At 39.4% G+C, this 15554-nt stretch overlaps 1 protein-coding gene across 5 annotated transcripts in view; it reads right to left on the bottom strand.

The window, feature by feature from the left end:
• The window catches only part of OSBPL3 (oxysterol binding protein like 3), a 2414360-nt gene that overhangs the window by 1480463 nt on the left and 918343 nt on the right, over window positions 1-15554 (bottom strand). For all 5 annotated transcript variants that reach the window (XM_044066857.1, XM_044066855.1, XM_044066859.1 and 2 more), the window contains one exon: window positions 9352-9444. The gene's annotated coding sequence lies outside the window, so the exon portion shown is untranslated. The remainder of the gene's footprint in view (window positions 1-9351; window positions 9445-15554) is intronic.

The raw sequence follows: 15554 nt of genomic DNA, 5'->3' as shown, positions 1-15554 counted from the left end.
CAGTGACATGTAAATCCTGTATATATCTGATCTCTCCCCATTGGTCAAGATTTTTCTTCTCTTGAACAAGGCCAGCCTCGAGTCACATGCCTGCATGGATTTTTTTGTTCCACAGCAAGCATAAGTGATGAATGAATCTATCCTCCCCTCCAGCACGCCCCAAGCGTAGTCGAGGTTCAAGTCTCCGCCCTTGTGGCTCTGATGGATCTAGATTTTTGAGGTTTAAGGGTATTCATATTCATCAAATCTTTTGACATGTTGTTAGTGTAAGGCCAAAGGGTCACCTCTGAGCAGCGAGCGGTACTGAATGCTGTGAGGAGTTGCAGTTCTTCAGCAGCAGAGGACAGATTTATTTTACTTTTTTGTTTTTGGTTTACCTTTTTTGGCTCTCCAGCTGCTGCTGCCAGGTGCTATACATTCTAGGGGGGCATTGTACCTCATATTTGGGGGATTGGTGTGATGATATTGGAAGACTATGACCTGAGAGAGGAGACTTGATCTAGAGATGAGAATCCCTTCAAGGTGGTCATGGCAATGTGGGCAATCTTCCTGATCAGACGACACATGGGTGTACAGATGATGACAGACCTATCAACCTGTATTCCCCTCCCCCCTGGATCTGATAATGCTCAGTGGATTGGATTGGCTTTTGGTATGGTAGCTAGGGGTTAACCTTGTTTTTGTTTTTTTTGCATTTATATGACTTTCAGTTTGGGGCGTTTAGGTTTAGCGGCTCTCTGCTTCTGTATCTGTTTCTGTGTGAGATGTGATGGTGTTTCTACTATGATGTGTTTTTTGTCATCAGTGCAGTTTTGTCAGCACTAACCCTCCTGTGTTTGAACCCTCCCGTGTGTTGCTTGTACAAAGAAGAGTAGTGGAGTGACTGTGGGCCCAGGACAGACTAGACGCCCTGTGGGACACCACTTGTGACAGACATGGCGCCAGCATGACCCAGCTGGTTCCTCAGCTGTTGTGCTTGTCAACCCATCTTGTATGGGTTAACATTTAAGCTGTATGGTTTTTAAATGATATAGCTGGTGAGTTTGTATCTCCCAGTGGGGTATTGTATCTGGTATTGTATCGTATGGGGTAGGCTGTTTTCGCTATAGCCAACCTCATCAATGTTTTTGGTGACTGTTTCGTTTAAAAGCAAAAAAAGTTAAAAAATCGGCCAAGTTTTAACCAAATAGCTCTTTAAATTCCTGGATTCTTCCAAGTGTCCATTATGATCCAAGGCTTGTTAGGCTTGTCGGCATGCCTTCAAGTGATAAGGCTGGTCAAGGAGGCGGTGGAGGCACCGCTAGGTGGTGGTGTAGTAGTTGTGGAAGTGGGACCACCACAGCAGTGGAGAGGCCCCTGTAATTGATTCAGAGGTAAGACTTGTGAGAAAACAGCACCGAGACACATAGGACACCATCAGGTCCCTGGGATGCTGTGTTTTTGCTTTGAGAAGTGGGTTCACTGGGCATGCATGCTTTTTTGCTGAGAGCAGTTCTCACTTTAGCTGTGATGAGTGGGGGAAGGGGGGGAAGCTGGAGATTTGGGAGGGGGCTTTCAGTTGGTATAAGGGCAAAGTCTTTTGGGGTCAGGGGGTTATGTTGGCAATGAATGTATTCTAGGGGATGTTGTCATCATCTTCGTATGGTTCATAAATATATTCCTAGGTTTCTAACATTGCTAGTTTAGCTAGCAGTTTCCTCCTTTTCTTTATGATTTTTTTTTCTTTCTTTTTTTTTTTTTTTATATTTTTTTTGATTTTTTTATTTTTTTTTTTCTAGTGAAGTGCAGTTGCTTGTGGTTTTAAGAGCTTTTTTTTTTATTTGCTCTATCTACCTTTAGGGTTCTTAGACTGGGTATATTTGAGTTTGTTTTTTGCTGGGAGTGCCCACTGTGGGAGTTGTTATCCAGCTTTTCAATTGTTTTTTGGGATTGCCTTATCCATACATGCAGGGTTGCAGGCGCCTGGTGAAGGCATTTGTTTATGATTCAGCTTGTGTGAGGTTTTTCCAAGGTTCGGTGTCTGGTCTTTCAGGGAGTTTTCTCTTTTCTTGAAGTTGTGTGGTCGCTGGCGAGATTTGTTGTGTCTTTTTTTTTGAAGTTGGGGGTGGGAGGAGGAGTTGGCTAGATTGGATTATGTGATGATTGATTTGTGTGGAATGTAGTTCTCCGGAGTTATGTTGAATGTTGTGCTCCATGGGATGATGAGATCAGTTGTTCCATAGTACTTTTGGTCCTGGTGTTGGGCTGAGTAGTGAGGATGTGAGGGGCTGAGGGGTGTTGTTCCATAGTATTTTGGTTTATGGCTTCACGGGTTGTTTTAGTTTGATGGAATGATTAGTAGTAGTTGATCCTGTTTGACATTTATTCCTTTAGCTAGTGAAGGGAGTGTGTGTTTGTGAGGGTGGTAACAACATGCTACAATTTGCAGAGCAGTCTTGCCTAAGTTCCATGCACCCTGAGTGTTGCTAGATGCATCATGCTGCCACCAGCATCTTGGGTGGTCCAGTCCTTGCAATCCGGAACGCATCTCCTCCTTCCCTTGGTCTCCGCGTCATGATGGGTGCGTGTCCTGGAGGGTATTGAGCGATATGCATCCTATGTTGGGGCCGCTCCAGGTATGGAGAGCCAGCTTTGAGCCTTCATCAGATCTGCTGAACCGATCCCAGGTCCCTTGAGCATTTAAAGAAAGGGCATTCTGAGATTTAGTTTTCTAGCATTTGCTTTTATTTGAGCCTAGTTTTTTCCTTTTTTTTTTTTTCCTGGCTGGTTTAGAATTTGAGCCTTTTGAAAAAAGGTTTGTATGGGGTGCAATCCTATAGAGAGTTTACTAAATCCAGCCTGTCATCCAGGCAAGCCCTTGTGGAAGCGGCATGACAGACACCAGAGTTCAAGGTCCAGCCAGAATTCCTCCATCTCCCTGAATGACTTGTTCAAGCTGGTGATGTTGTTAACTGCTAGTGCATCTTATCTCTGTATTGTTATCTGGCATTTGTGGAAGTCCTCTCTGTGCTCAGGTCAGGGTCATACCTGCCTGGGCTCCATCATCCTGCCTTACCCTCGGTCCAATCTCGTAGTCAGAGTCAGGGTACGCCTCAGGAGACTTAGCAGAGGAGTCGTGTCATGGAGGATTACATTTGGCGGAGCTGTTGAGATGAGAGTTTTGGTACTTATGTTGAGAAGCGGAGCTCGCGTTTCAGCCACATGGACCTCTGTGACACTTGACCTTACTTAGTCTAGTGAGGTTCAAATTCTGACTGTGTGACAGGCTCAGTGTGTCTGACTAGTGTACTGACTGTTTTGGCCTGTGTGTGGTGACATGTTTGGTGACTGTTTCGTGTTCTGACTGTGTGTGTGTGTGTTGGTCTGCCTTTGGTGGTGGTTGTTGGTGTGTTGTGTTGTGGTGTGTCTGGTATTTGGGAGATTGGTATGTGTTAGTCTTGTGTTGTGTTTGGTAGTATGTTTGTGTTGGGGTAGGTATTTGCCTGTGTGTCTCTGCTGGAGATTGTGTGTTCCAGTTAGGCCATGTGCCTGTGTCTTTTTGCTGTTCCTTTGCTGAGAGAGCTCAGCCTCCAGTTTGGCCGGGAGAATGTGCACTGTGACATGTAGTCATTGGGTGGGAGGTTGCCTGTCAGGTGTTATGTTGCAATTGTAGGGTTGCTCATGTATTCCCAGGGTTCAATGAGGCCAAGAGAGATCAACTGATGTGAGAAACCGAGAGGTAGGAGTGTAGCAAAAAAAGGTAAAGATTCCGGGGATGGTGACGAGAAGGAGTAATAAGTTTTGGGGTACTATAGTAGAGGAAGAGTGCTAGCAGAAATATAAGTACTGAAGGATCAAAAGATAGAGAGTTAAGATATAGAAGATAGTTAGGGAACTAGCTGTGGAGATATCTTTTTTTAATAGGAATGCTTTAGTAGATCAGTAGTAGTAGTCGAGGAAATCAGTGGATCGCTGAAAAATAGAAGAGTATAAGGTTAGGGTAGAAATAAGGTTTTAAATCAATTTAACCGGGCGTGCGGCTAGTGTGCAGTATATCAGGGCAAGGGAACCCTTAAAAGTGAAATTTAAGTAGCCTTTATACCGCCCTAAGGCTGCTAACTCTGTGAACACTGAAAAACAAAAAGCCAACACAAATCTCAACTTGCTGGCTGAAACCCCAAGCGAACTGGACCAACCAAGTTGCTTAAAACACCCACTGCAAAGCAAGCAACCAAAGCCCAAATCTCAGCAAGTATTTGGTAACTGAAAACTGCAAACAAAGCCCAGAAGAAAAATTTGAGATAACAGATACTAAGCTTGCAGCAGAAAAAGAACAAGAGATATTTTTTTTTTTTAACATTTTTTCCAAGAACAATATAAAAACAGGTAACCAGATATAATAAACAGATATCAGACACACAAATAAATTTAATAAATAAATATAGTTCATTAGCACAAAAAACAAAAACAACAGGACAAGTGAACAAAATGAATAAATAGCAGAATAAATGTATCAGCAGCAGTAAAAGCACAGCAGAGTAAACAGAATCTTAGACAAATAGAAAAAGACTTACAAAAGAGTATAATTATCATCAACCCCATTGCCTCATTTTTACATGGTGTCAGGGTGTCACGTCAAATGGTTGCTGCGTCTTGATTCAGTGCCATTCTGCTACTTTCTTTGATAGTCATGTCTGACTGTTGCAAGCCTTATCTCATGCAATCATCCCTCTGTCTGGATGTCCTCATCTCCTTTTGCCTTCCTCATGTGTCAACCAAATCTGCTTTAACAAATTGTTCTTTACTCTCCTGTACATGTGACCAAACCACTGTGATCTGTTCTCCTTGACCTTCTCTACAGCAGCGGCCACTTTCTTTGTCTGTAATTAGGTACACATTCTACTACCTGTCGAAGGCACTTTGTCTATATCACGTCAAGCTTCCTCGGTTAATCTTAAATACCCAGGTTTTTTTGTACCATACCAAAGCACTGGATGCACCTTTTGTTACATACAGATTAACTCTCAGCTTTCTGTTTTTCTTTTGTACACTGCCCCCGACTCTGTGTCAGTTGGCTGCAACATCCCTGTTTCTAGTTTTGACTTCCTCAGTCAAATTTCTCCCTATTCAACCTCACCTCCCAGGATTCTTGAAGCTGTTAGGTTGTTCCCATCTCATTTTTCAGCTTCTTCTGATATAGCTCATTTTCTGCTATGACCACTGTTGTGTCTATACTCCGTTTCATCTGATGGGCCTTTAGCTTTGCATTTCATTCTCCTATCCTTTGCTGAAGTTCCTTTTCAGAGCCTGCTGTTAATGCCACATCACCTGTACACAGCAAATTTGTTGATATGTGCCCTCTGACCTGTTTGTTGATACAGTCTACCAATGGCCAGTATGTAAAGGAGTAGACTCAAAGCTTAACCCTGACCCACACCCAGTCCCACTCAGAGCACCTCTGTGAGTCTGATCACTATTTACACTTGTGTTATTTAGTTCTTGTAATACAGCCTGCACTAATTTTATCATTGTCTCTGGGACTTCAAACCCCAAAGTATGACTGCCCAAATCACCTTTCTTATGACATTGTCACAAGCTTTCTCCGCATGTTGGCATGGCTAGCTGGACTCTCTCCTCATCTCTGACTTCTTTTCTACTATCTCACTGCAAAGAACAGGCTGATTGTACTGTATTCTGATCTAAATCAGAACTGCTTATTTCCCGTTTTACTTTCTACTGCACTGCATATGATTATCAGTCGCTTCTCCAGTGTGTGCACTTGCAGTATAACAGGAGGGTGATACTTCTGTACTGTCTGCAGTTCTCAATATCACCTTTGTTCTTGTACACTGGCAGCAAAATGCTCATTCTCTGGGATATGCATCTCTCTATCCCTCTCTCTCCATATCATGTAGAATACCATCACCCCTACCATACCCAAATTTAATTTGAGTTCATCTGAGCCTAGCACTTTTCCTGATTTTCCTTGTTGTATTTTGTACTCCTTCAGTATAGGCCGTGCATGCAGCAGTTGCATTTTTCTGTGGTTGTCTTCATTCATAAAGAACCTGAAGTACTCCTTTCATCTGCCCTTGTTGTCCTCTGGAGTGGTGAACTGACTGTTGCTGCTGTCCCTTATAAATGGCATCACATATTTTCTTCTTGCTGTCCTATAGTTTCAGTGAATTCAGCTTTGGAGGAAAAGTATAGGAAACTATATTCAAGAAAACATGTCAGCTAAATATCAGACAAGTATTTAATGTGGAAAGCAATACAGCCCCCCAAAAGCCACCCTAAACCCTCTCCTTAATATAACCAAATCCAATGTTACTGCATGCTGATGGAGAAAACTCCATCTCTACATTGCATTGACAGGTTTCTAGCAATTTTTTTTAGAATTATGTGACCAAAGGTCTAACATGATGAAAGAACAGTTGCTGATTTTTATGATTCCTACGTATTACAGTGAAGCAGTTTACTGCTCTGTCATTTAACATTTTTATACATTATTCAAGGATGTTTGCAATGGGTCAATTCTCATTAGAAAAGTATGATAATTACAAAAAAATTTTAACTTGCCTTTTTCATTTTTATATGAAGTAATTTCACTTTTAATTCCCATGTAATCAGTGGGTTTCCACATAACAGAAGACATGTTTGCCATACTAGAAAAGCTAGGTGGGAAGGGAGAACTATGAGGATGCTTTGTGCTTTCCCATCCTGGTGGGCAGGAGAAGACCCAGTTCCTCTGCAGTGGTGACATCCTCTGGAAAATGAATAAATCAGCTAGCACAATATGGGCCAAGGGTGTGTACACAGTTCTGTCAAACAATGTCTTCTAGCACAATATGGGCCAATGATGTGTACACAGTTCTGACAAACAATGTCTTCTAGCACAATATGGGCCAATGATGTGTACACAGTTCTGACAATGTCTTCCAACACAATATGGGCCAAGGATGTGTACACAGTTCTGAAAGCAATGTCTTCTGAGCTGCAGCCCTCAGCTGGACAGCATGGAAGCATAATCACATCCCCACCCTCTAAGGACTGCATACTAGGCCTTTGCCTCACAGGAGTACATGTCAGCCACCGATGGGAAGGGGCTAATCTAGCATCAGAAAACATCCCTATGGCTGCATGGATTTGGCTCTCTCCTCTATCCACCATACAGGCAAATGAATGTGTAGGGGCAAACCACATGGTGGCAGATGTGGGAGGGAAGGGGCAGAAAAAGTAAAGAAAACAACAGAACAGTCAATACTGCCTTTTGGAAGACTGGCATATATAAATATATATATATATATATATATATATATATATAAATATATATATATATATATCCTGCTTCTGTACAACAGTAGAACAGAGAACCATGAATGTCCATTTAGTAGCCATTGTATTACAAATATGCATTCTGAAATGTGCAATAGTATCAGACTACCTGTTCCTTCCAAAGAAAAAATACAAATGACATGAAATAATGCAGAGCAGATCTCTGCTGTGGCTGCAGGCAACTGCTAACTAACCCAGTATGTGATTCTCTGATATTCAGGTCAAGACATCCTTGCCTCTCAGAAGCAACCTTTTTACATTCAGATGGAAATACTGATTTCTTTAACAGTTCTTTATTTATTAATGTAGTATTATTTTTATTCAGGAAAAGCTAATGCCAAGTATGTGAAAATTTGTCTTTTTTTTTGGTTTCCCAATGAAAAAAATTATGGCATATACATGAAAAAGATGTCTTTATTTTTTTCTTGCACACTACTTGTCTAGTTTTTTAAAACATGTTTTTAAATTCACAAATAATTAATAAACCCACTATACACAATCTAATTCCCTCTTTTATCTTAGTGGTCTTTATTAACTTTCCCAATACCCATATCACCACCACTTCTGCTTCTCTTACTTTATTCTCCCTTTTCTATTCCTGTTATGTAATTGTACAGATATTTGGTTGTTAGATCTTCTATGTATATATTGATTGTCTATACCTACTTTTAAATATAATCCATTGTTAACTGTATATCTGACATGGCTTTATTACATTATGATGTAACCCAGGCTGAGTCTGTAATTGGAAACACATTTTAAATCCACAAAGTATGATATCCAAATATAAAAACTCAGTGACTGCAAGAAACGAACACAGTAGTATGGTAAGTGATTTTGTCCACTTTATTTAATACGGAATGCAGGAATAATTGTACAACCTAAAATAACCTATAGAAAGGGGTTAAGTTTGAAAACCATTTTGGAGAAAGAAAACAGTACACAACAAAGAATAGTAGGGATGTATAAATGTGAAGCATGTCATTATTGTAGATTTATGGATACAGATTATAATTTTTGCATTGGAAATCAACGATTTAAAATCAAAGGAAAATCTAATTTTAATTAAAAAAAATGTGGTATACTGTAGGAAATATAATGACTGTGAAGCATTCTTTATAGACAAAACGGAGCGGAAATTTAAAGAAAGGGTTTACGAACACCTATACAGTATTAGGAAAGGGAAGGAAAATAACGCACTGGCAAAACATGCACAAGGAAATCAGGGACACACTTTTAGGTTCAGGGTCATCGACCAAGTGAGATTCAATAAAACAGGGGGAAATGTGAGCCTTTTATTGGAAAAACGTGAATTGTGGTGAGAATTATGTTTGAATGCCTACATTTTTCCAGGTCTGAATGACCAGTGTTCCACAATTTATTTATTAAAGTTAAAAAGTATGATAAGATGAAAAACGTTTTAAATATGGTTTGAAAACGTAATCAGTTTACAGCTTTTAGTTTAGGACCAGATAATACTATTGTTTTAGGAGGGAAGGTTTTTAATAGAAAAGTTTTAAAGTGGACGAAACCGCTTACCATACAACTGTGTTCGCTTCTTGCAGTAGCTGAGATTTTGTATTTGGATATCTGAGTCTGTAATTGGTCATTGTTTGATCTGTGTTCCAGCCCGGTACACAAATTTAAATAAATAAATAAAATAAAATAAATTGTTGATATTTGATTATTCAAAAAGTAAGAATCAGATTCTGATATATGTTCAACAAAAGTAAAGCACATAGATAAGGTTGCATGCATGTTGACACTGCTTTCCCTTGTGCATTAATTCTACAAATCTTAACAGACCATGGCTTCCCTGAAAGAATACAAACATCCCATAAATATATACCTGATTTTTCACAGATCTGAACTGCGTATTTTTTGCAAACTAAAGAATGATCAGTGCATAATAACAAATTTCTCTCCCTTTAGCTTCTACCATACATATTCATACGAGTTCAATTTTCTTAATCAAAATAAGATGAAAACATTCAGATTTTTTGCATAAATAACAACCAAGATTTATGTTTTTCTTACCTCACATCAAGGTTACATCATAGTAGTGTCATACGTACAACCCCATAACATTTAGAAATGGTGACTGTGCAGGAGCTAAATAATCTTGGGCTTCTGCAAGGAAATAAAGACAGAAATATATCACTTGAAAAAATGGTGCAAAAATGCTACTGCATTAAATAGTATTACACTGTAAAGCAACACATTTAATGAAATGATGTAGTTCGATTTACTGCATCCAAAAATTGATCCCAGCAATATAGTCATCCACATCACAGACTGAAGTATTAGCATCAGATGATGATAAACTGTGCCCATCTGACTAAATGCGGAAAACACTCAAAAGCAGACATTTCTCAGGAGTGTGTGTATATTGTACCTGTAAAGCTTGAAAAATGTTCTAGTACCACCACAACTTAAAGAAAACTGTAGTTTCTAAGCTCTTCAGTCTCCTGTCAGAATTTTCATTTTCCACTGTAAACAACAACTCATCTTACAATGGGCACTATTTTGACCAGTCTAGATATTTTCTGATACTGAAGTTTCAAGGAAAGATGTCCTCCTTTAACTTCCAACAGGAACAAAATAGGCAGTGAATTAATTACTGCTATCTGGTCTGCAGCAGCTTTACTCCAATGATCAGCAGACGTAGAGTTTTATTACTTTCAATGACATGGTCACTTTCACCGAGTTGTTTCAACTTTTTATATGACTATATCCTATAGTATCTATTCATTGTTTTACTAGCTTCTCTCATTTCTGTCAAGAACTGAGCTCAAACGATTTAACATACACTCGGATGTCTTTTGAAAGTACACATCATATGGTTCTTTTCCATGATTCATCTGTCGACAGTGTGTGAAAAATAAACCTCACTTATCTGAAAAGCAATAAACTTTATAGCGTCAGCCAATGCACTTAAAAGGATGGAAAAAATCTGAACAAAACTTATTTACTGGTTCACTTGGTAAATACAAAATCCTTGGATCATACCTCTCAACTCTCCCTGATTTTGCCTCATACATATTTTTGCTATGTTCTTCATAATTTATTTTCACATAAATTACTGAGGATAACTGTCTGCCAATAATGACAAACACTGCCTTCATACTTATTGTCTCAAAAATGTATGCTGATGTAAAGCTTATTATTATATTAACTTTTTAAATGTATTAGAGTAATATTTAAAAAGTGTCCCTAGGTTTGCGGCTTTGTCCACCCATTATTTCTCTTGGTCCAGAATTCTTAAGAAAAGAAGTTGGAAGGTATGCCTTGGTGGCTTGTATGATTAATGATATTCATTATATTTTTTTCTGAAGTACTACTGTGTGGTTACACCTTAATTCAATGACTACATTGTTCAATCGAGTTATAAAATGAAGACTGTTGTATCTGGTTAAAGTTGACAAGGATTCGATGCTGGCTGTTGACAGGAGATAGCAAAGGTATGGAGCTCTGTTGGTACTAATATTGTGAAGACAGGGTTATGTGCTGGTGTGGTCCACAGAGTTGTGTAACCAACTTCCAGGCTATATGGAGGGAACAAGCTTGGTCAAATCCATTTCTGGTACGATTTCTACTTTTCTCAAAAGTTGCAAATCGGGGGGGGGGGTGTGCTAGACATTACCTGTAGAGTCTCCTGAGAGCATTTTACTGTCAACTGAAGAGATGTTGAATACTGTGGTCAGTGCATGAAGAGGGAGACTTGGAACACAGTGAGGGGCCATTAAAAAGTCAACCAATTAATGATCAGATTACTGACAGGTTAAGAACTATGACTTTACTTACTCAGTTCAGCTAATGGTTTGAGAACTTTATATACCTACAAAAAATGGCAAGTTCGTGCAGAAAAACTTACATTTATTTCTTAACATAGTTAACAAGGATATTAGCAGTGATTAACAGACACTTATTTATTTATTTATTTTTATTTATTTGCAGTTTGTTTGCCAGGATAGTCCTTTGGGCCATGAAGAGCCCATTTTCATTGGAGTCCTGGGGAGAAAAGCTCCAGAATAGTACAGAAAATCAAAGTAAATACAGACAGTAAAAATACATAATAGTAATACACAGAGTGCAAAATATATACATAATAGTAGTACAGAGGAAATTTTTTTTTATTCTTTGCTAAAGCTGTAGATTATAGACATACTAGGAGTTTATTTACATAAAGTAATAGCTTATGGAGGGAGAGTGAGGTAAGGGAAACTATGTACGATGGGAACAAGAACATTCCCACTGTGAATAAAGGTATGAGTGCAGTAAGGATTTGAAGGCAGAGAGACTATTAGTGGTTCGGATGAGAGGTGGGAGAGAGTTCCAGTGTCGTGCTAGAGAAAAGGACAACAGATGTTTACCTGGTGGATGGGCAGGTTTGTGCAATTTTATTAGGTTTTGTGATTTAGACCTTAGACATCTGTTAGGCTGATGCACTTGGAAAGTAGAGGCAAGAGAAGGGCATAGAGAGGGGCTAAAAATAATTTTGTGAGCTTGGATCAGTTGATTATAGGTGAGATAGTTGGGTAGCTCAAGCCAGTTCAGTTGGTGTAGGGAGATACAGTGATGGGTAGAGGATATATGGCTGGTTGCAAACTTTGAAATTTTATAGTAGCAGGAGGCAAGTTTGGACTTGAGGGAAGATTGTAGACTAGTGATGATAGAGGCTCCATAAAGGAGGGAAGGGATAAGGTATGTAGAAGCTAGAGCAAGCCTGGAGGGAGAAGAGATATAGTGACTATGGCGGTAAAAGTAGGCCTAGTTTCTTGTGTGCTTTTTTGATATTTGCATGTATGTGCCTATCAAATTTTAGCTGATCGTCAATGAGGACACCTAATAGTTTTGCGGCTGGGACTATTTCGAGGACAGTATTAACGAGGCTAGTGATAGAGAAAGAGGTTTTGTCTAGGGAGGTGGCTCTAGATGGGGTAAATATTATTAGCTTGGTCTTGGTTGGATTGAGTGCCAAATGGTTGTCTAGCATTCATTGTTCAGTAGATGTGAAGGCTTTCTGGGTTAATTTTCCTAAGGAAGTAGAGGTATCAGAGCAGATTATTGTTGAGTTGTCAGCATATTGGATAAAGTTACAGAATGGCATGGTGAAAGTCATTTATGAAGATACTGAAGAGTAGGGGACCCAGAATTGAACCTTGGGGTACACCTGTGGGACTGTTTAGGAAGGAAGAACTAGATGTTTTCCACTTGACTGCTTGTTGCTGTTTGATAGGTAACTTGTGAACCAGTTGATAGTAGAGTGGGATAGGTTAAGTTTAGAAAGTTTAGCAAGGAGAAGGTTGTGAGAGATGGTATCAAAGGCCTTTGAGAGGTATAAAAGGAGGATGGATATTATGTGACCAGTGTCACGGGCTTTATTAACAATTTCCAGGAAGGAGAGGAGGGCGGTTGTGGTGCTGTGGCCAGGTTGGAATCCATGTTGTGTGGGAGAGAGAAGGTTATTACTTAGAAGATAGGGTAGAAGCTGTAAGTGGATGCATTTTTCGAGAAGTTTAGAAATGGGGGATAAGATAGCAAATGGTCGGAAGTTGGGGATGTCAATGTTGTTTCCTCCTTTATGGAGTGGAATAATAAATGCTTTTTTTTTCAGAGCTGGGGGACATGGCCTTCAGAGATTGATCTATTTATTAGTATGGAAATATGATAGGCTATGGCATCTGCTGAAATTTTTAGGAAGTAGGAGGGTATCTCATCAGGGGTATTGGAACATGGTTTCAGTTTTAGAAGTAGTTTCTTTATGGGAATAGGTTTGATGGAGAAAGGAGCAGGTAGAGAGCTGGGGTTAGAGGATGAAAAAGGGGGTGTGGGTAGGTGTGTATGGGGGAGTAGAGTTATTAAAGAATGATGATGTTAATTTAGCTATAGAGTCAATGAAGAATGAGTTAAATTTGGAGGCTAGGTCTAAGTTGGAGGCATTTGGGTCTGGGCATGGGTTTTCTTTTTTACCTGGGTTATGTAGAGAGGCAATTCCATTCCAGAATTTTTTGGATTAGTATTATAGTTGGTTTGGAGTGTGGAAAAGTAGGCTTTACGATCTGAGGTGATAAGTTTTTTTTTGCTTTGTTACGAAGAATTTTATATTCATTCAGGGGATGTGCTGGTATTAGTTTTATGGAAGACTTTCCAGGCTTTATCTCGGAGCCGCATGATGTGTAAGGTACTCTTAGTGAGCCATGGTACGGGGGTTGATTTTTGTGCGTATTGTTTTCCATGGGGCAAAGGAATCAAGCAAGTGTAAGAAAGTTGTATTAAAGTAGGTGACAGCATGATCCAGAGACAGGGTTTTTAAAGGATTCCAATTTGTTATTTTTAATACATATAAGAATTCATCAGGGTTAACGTTTTTTAGGTTCCAGGTAGAGCTATAGGTATGGGTTAGTTGTAGGGATGAGGGAAGCCGATGGGCAAAGGTGAGAAGGTGGTCACCTAGTGTGTCTGGAAGGATGCCGCTATTAGTGAAATAATGGGGGGGTGAGACTAAGATCCAGTCTAGGATCCCAGAGAGCAAGTCTTTGGAAGGTCTGGTTGTTGAGGAAATGAGTTGAGAGAATGTATAAAGATTGATATTTATGGAGTTGTTAGGTGATTGAATTATGGCCCAATTAATGTTAACATCACCCAAAATTATGGTTTCATTCATAAAGTTGGAAGAAACCCAGGAGAGAATGTCTTCTAGGATTGGAATATTGTCACCATGAGGGATATAAAGGATGATAATACAGATAACTTTATGGTTGTTCATGTGAAGAAGGGCTGGAAGTAGTTCAGCATTACCAAATTTGGGAATAGCTTTGGAGTATGGAGTAATTAGGAGGTTGGAGGAGTAAAGTAGAACTACTCCTCCCCCTTTTTGTGTGTTCTATCTTTTCTAATGATAGAGTAGTTGGGTGGAATTAACTGTGAATCTTTTATATGGGGTTTGAGCCAGGTTTCAAAGATGGATAAGATGTCTGGTTGCTTATGGCGAAGTCAGGCGTGGAGATTGGGAATTTTATTACATATGCTTTGGGCATTTAGAGCTGTGAATTGGAGGGACCTACCAGTGGGGTGGGGAGAATAGGATGGGGAAGGTAGAGTTTTGTTGGGGGCAGGGTCCTGGGTTTGGGTGTATGTCACCAGAGATAAGAATAGAGATAAGGTGATGAATATAGTAAAAGAGGTGTTTAAATTGTTTAGTGTCTAATTTGGTTGATTTTTTTCTGAAAAAGAAGCATACCTTTTACAAAACATGTATACTGAACTTGGTAAATTCGGGAGTATTCAGGAGTATTTTTCTTTGTGAAGAAACAGTAGATAACTGCATAGCATGGCTGTTGCTCTGTGATATATAACTACCACCATCATATGATGTTGGCTGCCTTTGTGATAAGTACATTATGTCACCCTGATGGCACAACAGCAGCACCTGCTACACATTCTAAATTGCTCTGTCAATCAGAAAGCACACTGAAGTTTTCACTTAGTAGTGTTATATGGAGATTATGTTACTCTCTACATAATACACTTTACAGCTTATGTCTATAGTCCTGACTTCTTTCCCTAAAACTGAATAACCTTTTGCCTACTGTCCAGGGCTCCCAACCATTACTTTTACATAAATTGTGTCTTGGCCAGGGCACTCCTTCCCACCTCCCATAAGCACAATCTCTCACTGTCCATGGGCACTGCACTTTCACTTCCCATATAAATATACATATATATATATATATATATATATATATATATATATATGTGTGTGTGTGTGTGTATGTACATATGTCTATATATATATATATATATATATATATATATATATATATATATATATATATATAGATATACATACATAATTATTCATAATCCAGGGGAACTCCCTTCCCTCTTTCTTTAAACAGACAATCCCTCGCAGGCATCCTACTCCCACTTTTTCTTAGCCAAAGCACTACTGACACCACACTCAGTCATTCTGCTGTATCATCATACATGTGGTGGCCTACAATGATGCACAGGGATGCACCTTATTGAGCAACAGGTCTGGCATAACCCAGAGGTATGCAAAGCATGCCAGGATTTCATGCTGTAGTTGGGGAATCGGAGCATGTGCTGAAGAAGCATCCAGAAATGGAGTGGTTACCCTTACTGTGCCACTAACCTACCAGTAAAATAAATGTGTATGAAAGGAGGTCCCGCACCACAGATGGCACCACTTAACAGTTTGTCAATATACTCTGCTG

The sequence above is a fragment of the Protopterus annectens genome, chromosome 3.part1, assembly GCF_019279795.1.
Source record: "Protopterus annectens isolate FY-2018-M chromosome 3.part1, PAN1.0, whole genome shotgun sequence".
NCBI lineage: Eukaryota > Metazoa > Chordata > Ceratodontiformes > Protopteridae > Protopterus > Protopterus annectens.
The sequence above is the reverse complement of the archived record's forward strand: the minus strand, read 5'-3'. Positions and strand labels throughout refer to the sequence as shown.